Source organism: Globicephala melas, chromosome 6 (assembly GCF_963455315.2).
Source record: "Globicephala melas chromosome 6, mGloMel1.2, whole genome shotgun sequence".
NCBI classification, from domain to species: domain Eukaryota; kingdom Metazoa; phylum Chordata; class Mammalia; order Artiodactyla; family Delphinidae; genus Globicephala; species Globicephala melas.
In genome coordinates this window covers 36,606,684-36,616,712 of record NC_083319.1, presented here as the reverse complement: position 1 = coordinate 36,616,712, position 10,029 = coordinate 36,606,684, and positions in this window count along the sequence as shown.

The window sequence follows — 10,029 nt, the reverse complement described above, 5'->3', positions numbered from 1 at the left end:
AGGAGAGGACACAACAGTGAGAGGCCCGCGTACCGCAAAACAAAAAACCACAAAAAAAGAATCTGCCTGCCAGTGCAGGGGACACAGGTTCGAGCCCTGGTCCCTGAAGACCCCATATGCCATGGAGCAACTAAGCCCGTGCGCCACAACTACTGAGCCTGCACTCTAGAGCCCGCAAGCCACAACTACTGAGTCCACGGGCCACAACTACTGCAGCCCATGTGCCTGGAGCCTGTGCTCCACAACAAAGAGAAGCCACCACAATGAGAAGCCCACACACTGCAACAAAGAGTTGCCCCCGCTCATCGCAACTAGAGAAAGCTCGCGCACAGCAATGAAGACCAAACGCAGCCAAAAAATAATAAATTAAAAAAAAAAAAAGTTAAAAAAACAAAATGAAAAGGCAACCTATGGAATGAGAGAAAATATTTGCAAACCACATATCTGTGGTAATACCTCAAATATACAAGAAAGTTATACAATTCAATAGCAAAAAACTCCCAAATAACCCCATTTAAAAATGGGCAAAAGGGGGACTTCCCTGGTGCTCCAGTGGCTAAGACTCCACGCTCCCAGTGCAGGGGGCCTGGGTTCGATCCCCGATCAGGGAGTTAGATCCCACATGCCACAACTAAGAGTTCGCATGCTGCAACTAAAGATCCCGTGTGCGGCAACGAAGATCCTGCATGACGCAGCTAAGACCCAGCGCAGCCAAATAAATAAATATTTTTTTTTAAATGGGCAAAGGACTTGAATAGACATTTCTCCAAAGAAGACATACAAATGGCCAACAAATATATGAGAAGGTGCACAACATCACTAATCATCAGGGAAATGCAAATCAAAACCACAGTGAGATATCACCTCACACCTGTTGGAATGGCTCTTATGAAAATGACAAGAAATAAATGCTGGTGAGGATGTGTAGAAAAGGGAACCCTTTTGCACTATTAGTGGGAATGAAAATTGTTACATCCATTATGGAAAACAGTATGGAGGCTGGTATACAAACTGTCAGAGATAAGATGAATAAGCCCTGAGGATCTAATATGTGACGTGGGGACTATACTGATAATACTGTTTCGTATAACTGCAATTTGCTGAAAAAGTAAGAACTTGTGTTCTCACCAAGAAAAACAAACAAACTGGTAAATACATGAGGTGATGGATGTGTTTATTAGTTCAATGGTAGGAGTACTTTCACAATGTAGACATATACAAATCATCATGTGCACATTTTAAATACCTTACAATTTTATTTGTTAATAATACCTCAATAAAGCAGAGAAAAAAGAACAAGGCCTGGCATCAAGTAGGCACTTGATGCTAAATAAATGGTTATACTCAGGGATGAAGTGACAAGGACTTGGGCTAACTGAAAAAAGGGTCCAGATGTAAAAAATATTATAAAGAAGCACCTTCAGAACCTGGAGAGAAGACCTAGGCACAGCTGAATTAAATAACTTAGCAACGTTAAATGCATGCAAGGCAAGAATGCAAGAAATGTCATAAAAATCACAAGACCATCATCCAATAAAAAGCATAGGCAACAGTATGTCCATGCAGAGGAGAGGGCATCACTTCAGTGTGGACAGGAAAGGCTCCACTGGGCCTCAAAGGATGGCTGAAGCAGGGGCATGCTTCCTGTGAGGGTGGTGGTATAAGGCTAAGCCAGACACAAACTCCTGGAGCCAAGGGTTTACATGGGACTGTCCCTGTGGTGGCCTAGAGAGCACTGGCTGCCAGGGGAGGGAGGCCAGATTTCTACCCTCTAGTCCTTCAGATCAGAACTAAAGCTCTGTCTGTTTTGTATTTATAACAACCAGCCAGGGCTTCCCTGGTGGCGCCGTGGTTAAGAATCCGCCTGCCAATGCAGGGAACACGGGTTTGAGCCCTGGTCTGGGAAGATCCCTCATGCCACGGAGCAACAAAGCCTGTGTGCCACAACTACTGAGCCTGCACTCTAGAGCCCGTGAGCCACAACTACTGAGACAGTGTGCCACAACTACTGAAGCCCGCACGCCTAGAGCCCCCGAAACAAGAGAAGCCACCGTAATGAGAAGCCCGCGCCCTGCAACGAAGAGTAGCCCCCACTCACCACAACTAGAGAAAGCTCGCGCGCAGCAACAAAGACCCAATGCAGCCAAAAATAAAAATAATTAAATAAGTTAAAAAAAAATAAAATAAAATAACAATCACCCATAATGTATAGGTTATGTATAAATTGCTTTCTGATACAAGCTACCTTCTTTTTAAAAGTGTTTCTAGAAAAAATAAAAATGCACCACAAGAACATGGCTTTAAGACCTTCTTAAAAGAGAATTTAATCCAATGATTGTGAGCTGAGATTGGTTTCATCCCCATAGTGCCAGGATACACACATACCTTCATATTCAAGGAGCATTTGGTGAATGGGTGAATAGATGCACGAATGGACCTGAGGTGGCCGTCTGGATCCCTCAGTGGACTAGAGCAGGGTGACAAGGGTGTTGATGGGGGCCAGGTGAGCCATCCAGAAAGAGGTCTAATGAACAGGTTTTTAAATCTGAGGCAAAGAGAGCAGAAGCAGACGTCTGCCTTTGTGGGTCTGCCTTTGTTCAGCCTCAGAGCTCTGTGTGCAGGAGATAGTGTGACCTTTATTTTCCCTGTGTCTGGTCAAAGAGGCTGTCTGATTAATGTTTGCAGTACACGGAGACAATAAACATAGGCAAGTCTGGCCTCTGGAGGGAGAGGTTTGGGGTTGGATCCTTTTCTCCAGTTTTGGCAGTGCCGACGATGGGGGGAGCATTATTTTTAAATCTTTGCCAAATGACATTTTGAAACCCGCACATGTTGGGGTGTGCCAGGCCAGAGCGCTTGAAGAACAGACAGGCAAGGCCAAGGGAGCGCTCGGCTGCCCAAGGTGCACTGGCAGCTTGAAAATCCCCCTATCACAGGCCCCACTCTTTGTTTAGATGAACACTTTCTACAGCCAGGGACAGGCATTGCTCTTCTGGGGGGAAGAGCCCCAGGCCTAGTGGGAAGAACATTATTTTGGACACTGACAGACCTGGGTTTGGAGTCTGACACTCATGGAAAGCTCGGGGAAGTTACACATAATTCCTGCCTCTTGCCAAGTCAATCTTAATCGGAAAATGTAACATTTAGCCCTGCATGAATAGCACTTAGAAGAGGCCAAAGGAGGTGAGAGGGTGAGAGAGAGAGAGAGAGAGAAAGAGGTGAAAATAAAGGGTGAGCCAGGCTGCAAGACCCAGGCCAGCACTACCAGGCAAAGAGCCCACTGCACAAGCCTTGACTCGGGGGCTCACAGTCAGATGCCCACAGATAGAACCGAGAGGGTCTGTTTTTCCTTAGCAAGGAAAAAATTACACCCTGATTTTCATTAACTTCTAACTGCAATTTACATTGCCCTTCAGTTAAGCATGTGGGTAACAAACCACATGCTTCAGAGAACCTGTGACTTTGTCACAACTAGAATCACAGATGCTTTCACCATCATACTCTGGTTGTCCCAGAGATCCTGAAATATCACTTACATCCATCACTTTTTCAAAAGCACAGCCGTAATTAGACCTATTGCTAGATCGTGTCATTTAATGCATTAGTAAACTAGCATTTTTTCCACATCACAAATTTGTTTATATTCTAATAACTATATTCTCATATGCTCGGTTCCCTCTATAGCCCTTTGTGGTTATTTTACATTAGAATCAGCAATGTGAGACGAGGTCCATAGCCTTCGCCGGCCTGCCAGAGGGGTGAGTCAGAGCACACGGAAAGGTCAAGAGCTCAGAACAGCAGCCAGCAAAGGGAGGTTCTGAAAACACAAGATATATGTTGAGTTCCGTTTCAACATCCTTTTCAGAAGACACAAAGCCCTTTGCTGCTCATGTCTTTTGCCCTCAAAAGTTGATTGAAGGCCTGAGAACAGGATGGAGATGTCGGGAGCAGAAGGGGTGGAGGTCCCCGGAGACATGCAGAAAGGGAAGATCATGGCCGATACTCCCCGCTGCCGTCCCCCAACACGCTGTATAGCCGAATCCAAGCTCATAAGTTAGAGCTGAACCAGCAGAGGCTCAGAGCCCATAGCCTTTGGGTACCCCTCACAGACTCAGCAGCTGTCTGCTCAAAACTCCCAGGCTGCTTCTAACACCTGCCCAGCCTACTGAAAAACTTCCAGACTCCAAACATCTTTTCCTTAAGAAGGCTGAGATGAACTTTATGGTCTTTGTTCGATGAGTCTATTGCTATTTGATCACTGAGTGTATGAGCCAAAGCTCAATACTAAACACCCACTTGAACTTTGCAGCTTCCACGTTTCATTAAGAAGGCTATTGAGGAGTCTGGCCATGTGTCAAGGACACGTTGACTCTGGGGCCACCCCATTAACCCAAGTCAGTCCTGGAGGAGGGAAGGGTGTGGCCATGAGCCAACAGGGAGGGATGCGGACCAGATGGCAGAGGCTCTGCTGGCAGCTGGCAGCCCTGCCTCTCACTCCCTGCTTGAACCTTGGGTGACTCTCATCCCAGGGTGCCTCGGCTTCCCTGTCAGAAGGTTAACCATGGTTGAAGATCAGTGGAAGAGGAAGAGGGAGGAGGGGCAAGGGGGCAGGTGGGTGCGGTTCTGGGGAGCCAGGCTCACACGGGGAGAACTGAGGGAGCAGCGAGGTCTGGCAGGTGGCAGAGTCCCAGCCAGAGACAGCCAGGACTCTCAAGGTGCTGGTGTCCCCACGGTGGCTGGTCAGGAGCACAGACCCGTTCCCAGTGCTGGCTGAAAGCCCCCTCCTCGGTGTGGGCAGCCAGAGAAAAGAGGAGTTCTCTGGGCCTGACACCTGCTGCCCCACAGCAGAGATCGGGACTGGCCAGCTGCCGTCCTACCCAACTAGTCAGAGTTCTGCATTTAAATGAGAGAGAAGAGGGATGCAAAGCTGGTCTTTCTGGTAGCTTTCATTCATTCATTCAGTGCTATCTCTGGATATTTTTCTGCTTCTAAAAATAAAACGTGTTTATTGTAAAACAATTCAACATAATGAAAATCTGAAATCACTGGAAATAATGTTTCTCAGTACTACCCCTTGAGCAAACCATTTATTGTTATGTGTTCATTGTATGTACTTTTTTTTTTTGGTCTAATCCTAAGTGAATCAGTCACTTTTTAAAAAAAATTAATTAATTAATTTATGGCTGTGTTGGGTCTTTGTTTCTGTGCGAGGGCTTTCTCTAGTTGCGGCGAGTGGGGGCCACTCTTCATCGCGGTGCGCGGGCCTCTCACTGTCGCGGCCTCTCTTGTTGCAGAGCACAGGCTCCAGCCGCGCAGGCTCAGTAGTCGTGGCCCACGGGCCCAGTTGCTCCGCGGCATGTGGGATCTTCCCAGACCAGGGCTCGAACCCGTGTTCCCTGCATTGGCAGGCAGATTCTCAACCACTGCGCCACCAGGGAAGCCCTGTATGTACTTTTTAAAAATTCCTTTATTTTCTCCTTTTATGGTAACATATAAACATGTTTATTTTGGGCAATGTAGAAGTATTTGGATTAAAACATCAGAGTTTCTTTCCACACCTTTTGACCCCTAATTCCACTCCGCTCTGCAGAGAGAGTCGCTGCTAATGTTCAGGGTTCTATCCTTCTAGAAATTCAAATGCAGGGAGCTCACTCTCAAGCTTGCTGTCCAGCACTGTCAGTGGTAAGGCAGCTCCTGCCAGTGCAGCCCTGCCCAGCCTCTCCACGCAGCCCTGCTACACTTCTCAGCCAGGCATCAGACCCTGTCCCCTCTGTCCCCCAAAGTCCAGAGGGCACATGTAAGCCCTCTAGTTGTTCCCTGAAGGTTCCTCTCACATTACTTTAGGTAAAGGGGAAGCATCTCTCCCTCCCTGTGGGGAGTGTGGGGAGAGGGGACAGGAAGCCTCAGCACTCCAGTAACTCTCCAGCCCTCTGTCCCTTGTGGGCTGGATGGGGTGAGCATTAATGTCAGCAAGGCTGGTTTCAGGACATCTTAGCATGTCCTGCATATGTGGTCTGGCTCCTCTCTTGGGATGCAGGAGAATTAAGCCTCTATCATGTACTCTCAGCCTTTGGGGTCTCAGCTGAAACAGAGACGGAAAGAGGGTATGTGTGTGTATGTGTACATATGCTTACGAGCTACCACAGGCAGGCTTTTAATTTAGCTGCTGATTCTTCTAAACAGTTGTCATTTTGGCTTCCCCAGACCATCCCACCAGCCCTGGAAGAGGTCCCCCTGCCCTGCTTCTCAAACTGGGAGAAGCTTAGCACTGGACATACCCAATGTATGCCACGGGGTTTATGAGAGCATCTCATTTATGTAAAAGTTTTGGTGGAAAAGGTGATGTAACATAATTATTCAGTATTTAATTCAAGAGGGATAAATTGGGAGACATCAAGAACATTTCTCCTTTGCAGTTAGCTGCTTAGGACTTTGGTGCCAGACCTCCAGGAGATGCACAATTATTCTCCTGTGCCCCTAGAGATGTTCTCCTATGCCTCTCGGGACATCTTGAAATGTGCTGCCTCCAAGAAGGCCCCTGCTGATCCCTGCCTCCCAGTAGCCACACCTTTGAGTAGTCCCCTCCCACACTGTGCCAGGGCTGGTCTGTGTGACCAATAGAATATGGCAAAAGAGATGTCATGTCACTTCCAAGATGAGGTTATAAGCTTACCAGGTTATGAAAGACCTGAGTTCTCTTTCTTGGATCATTTGCTTTGTGGGAAGCAAGCTACCATGTGAAGCAGCCCTATGGAGAGGCCATAAGTGAGGGACTGAGGGCTGCCAACAACCACATAAATGAGCTTGGATGCAGACCTTTCAGCCCCAGTCGAGTCTCCAGAGACTGCAGCCCCTGCTGACAGATTAATCACATCTTCATTCACACCTTGAAGTGTGAATCACTTAAATCACACCTTGAGCCAGAACCAGCTAAGCCGCTGCTAGATTCCTGAGCCTCAGAAACTGTGTGACATAATACATGTTTATTATTTTAACCTGTTAAGTTTTGGAATAATTTGTTATGCAGCAAAAAACTAATGCCCTGCCTTGTAACACAGTTTCTTTTATAAAACAGCTTGACTACAGGTTGTCTTTCTCTTGACCTCTCTCACGCTTAGCCTTTCTGGTTATTAAATATTTATGCTGAAGTAACCGTGGCAGGCATGGGCCTCCATATGCAACTATTTCTGTACCCCTATGTGGTTTTAACACAAGGTCAGAAATTCAGGATTACTGCTGCTGACAACTGCAATTTGAGAGGGCTAACTTCTGGAAGGATGACCTGATCAACAGCCCAGGCCTTTCAACTTCAGCACCTCTCTTCTTTCTGAGCTGCCAAGGGGACATCCAATCTGAGGCTCAGGAGAGACACAAATCTGATCATTATTGACATATGAGTAATAGCTAAATCCAGGTGATTAGAGGAATTTCCTTGGGGTAAAAACTTTGGTTGAGAACTCTGATGTTTGGGGAGAAATTTGCATAAATTGTCCTTCATCTCAAATACTAGTGCTGCTTCTGTTTAAACACTGGCACTGTTTATGGTTATCTTTTTGAAATCATGAACCCCAGAAGATGTTTTCACGGTTCTATCAGTTATGATCCTATTTTGCCAGTTACAGAAAAGCCAAATTGAACAGGGGCTTTGCTGGCTCACATGGCCAGAAGTCAGATGAAAGTGAACTTTGGTCCCATTTCTTTACAAATCTCCTTTGCCTTCACAGGGTCAGCTTCATCCTGAGGCTAATCCCTGTTGGATGACTCTGGGTAGCCAGAAGGGACACATACATCCATGTTTACATCCAGGGGGACAGAGGGCATTTCTGAACCAACATTCCAAAGAAGAGCTGGAGATTCACCATAACTTGCCCCTCAAAGCCCTGACTGTGCCCAGAGGAATGGAATGTCCTCACTGGCTTTAACTACCCAGGGCCCACCTGGAGCCAGGACTGAAGTCCATTTCCTCCTGAGAACGTGTGCTGCATGGGGAGGTTGGTGGGGACTTTAAGGAAAAATGAGGGAATGGTAGGTAATGAAAAATATCCTTTAGGCAAGCATCTAGATCTGCCATCCTAAGAACATAGTACAGAGAAAGATGCTGCCTCTTCAGTTTCAGAAGACACTCAATGCTCTAGTCCTCTTTTAGGGGGAAAAAGAACTGATTTTTCATCCAATTCTGGGTTTCAACCACCCATCACCAATATGTGAATGACTCTGGAGTCTTCTCTCCAGATCTTTGTGGGGCCTTTGATCTCTTAGGGAAGGAGTCGATGGGAAAGTCATCAGTCATGAGCCTGCTGTGTGGGTGGTACTATCGTCAGCACTTTCCCTTGCACTACATTATCTGATTTAGTTCCTTTGATCCTGTGAAGAACCTTATTATCCTCGGTTGACAGACGAGGAAATGATGCCCAAAGAGGTTAAGCAAATTACCCATGGGCACAGAGCTAATTAGTGGCACATTTCCAGGACTGATTAGGATTCTCAGTGAGTTGGAGTGGACTTAGCCGAGTCAAAACCCTGGACATTTGTCGTAAGGATGCAAGGGTATCTCGTGGAGCCTGAGGGCTGAGACACAGGTGGGAAAAGAACCAGGGACTGAAAAGCCATCAAGACTCTCTTTTGTCTCCGCTCATTTCTGTGTTTCTGCTTCATTCTTCTCTCCTCCGGCAGACATGTTCTCTGCTTCTCCAGGCCTTGAGGCAGGAGAAGAGGCCAGTAAGTCACTGTCCTTTTCTTCCTCCCCAAATCCTGGGAAGGCACACCCCGACACAGGGGGTGAATGACGTTATCCGAAATGGCCGCTCCCCTGGCCTCCCTTTGGATGGGTGTCAGCTAAGTAAGGCCATGGTGACCTGAGCAGATACCCCAGAAGCAGTATTTTCTCTGCAGACCAGCAAAAGGGATCACACCTTTCGGCTAGCGGGTTGCTGAGAAAGGAGCTTGGAACCCACAACTTCTACTGGTTGCTTACTTTTTCACTCTGTGGGCATTTGGTCCAAGCAGCCCCTGTGGCTGTTTATTGTGCAATTCACAAAGTGGATGAGAGCCCGTGATGAAATAGTCACTTGGGACCTCAGAGTTCTCTGCCACGTTGTGTCGTGAAGAAATTCTGGGGCATTTCCTCCAGCATGGCCTTTGGATCCAGGTTGAGTTTGGGTGGTGGATTCCCGGGAAGGATCATAACACTCCATCCCCTGGGGGGCAAGCAAGGCCCTCTCTGGAGAATCGGCCCTGCTGGACCCTAGGTGATCAAAGAACCGATGGCATCTGTGTTCGGTGCCCAGGCCAGGGCTTGCTCCTGATCGGGGTCTACTAGTGAGTGAGGCCAGTATGAGGGGCGAGGCTCTCACCTGCCTGAGTCAATGTTGACCTGAACCAATTCACCCCACATGCGAATCCAGGAAGTGCGGTTCTCTCAGAACTGGGAGAGTCACTGACAGCTGGGGCAGCCTCTCCCTAGCATGTTTGAGTAAAGGAGTGTCTGTTTATCTTCCACTATTCAGAGCCACCAGGAGCCTGGCCCAGGTCAGCATGCTCTAGCTCATGAGGAAGGGAGGGTTGGTCCCCCACCTCTCGGCCAGCCCTGAGGAGACTCCCTCCTGAGGCCTCTGAAGTCAGCCTTGTCTTCTTAGCTGACACAATTGAACGCTTCCAAAACCCAATGGCCCAGGCTTCTCTCCAGAGCTCCAAACCTGGTCATCCAGTTGCCCATTGGACATCTGCCCTTGCGTGTGCACTTCACCGGGAGTCTAAAAGGCCAGGCCCCCATCCTTCATGCTCTCGTCTCCCGTCCTCACTTTTGTCAAAACTGCTCCTCGTGCAGATTCATCCCTTGGGTGACTGTTCCCACCAGCCACCTACCTAACCATTCAAGCTGGGGAGCCATTCTCCATTCCTTCACTCAGGAAACATTTCTTGAACCTTTACCCTGCGCCAGATTCTGTGCTAGGCCCTAGAGGTAAAGACATGCCTCAGTGCAGACTCAAGATGCTCAGAGGCTAGCGAACAAACCCCACAAGTGCTGAC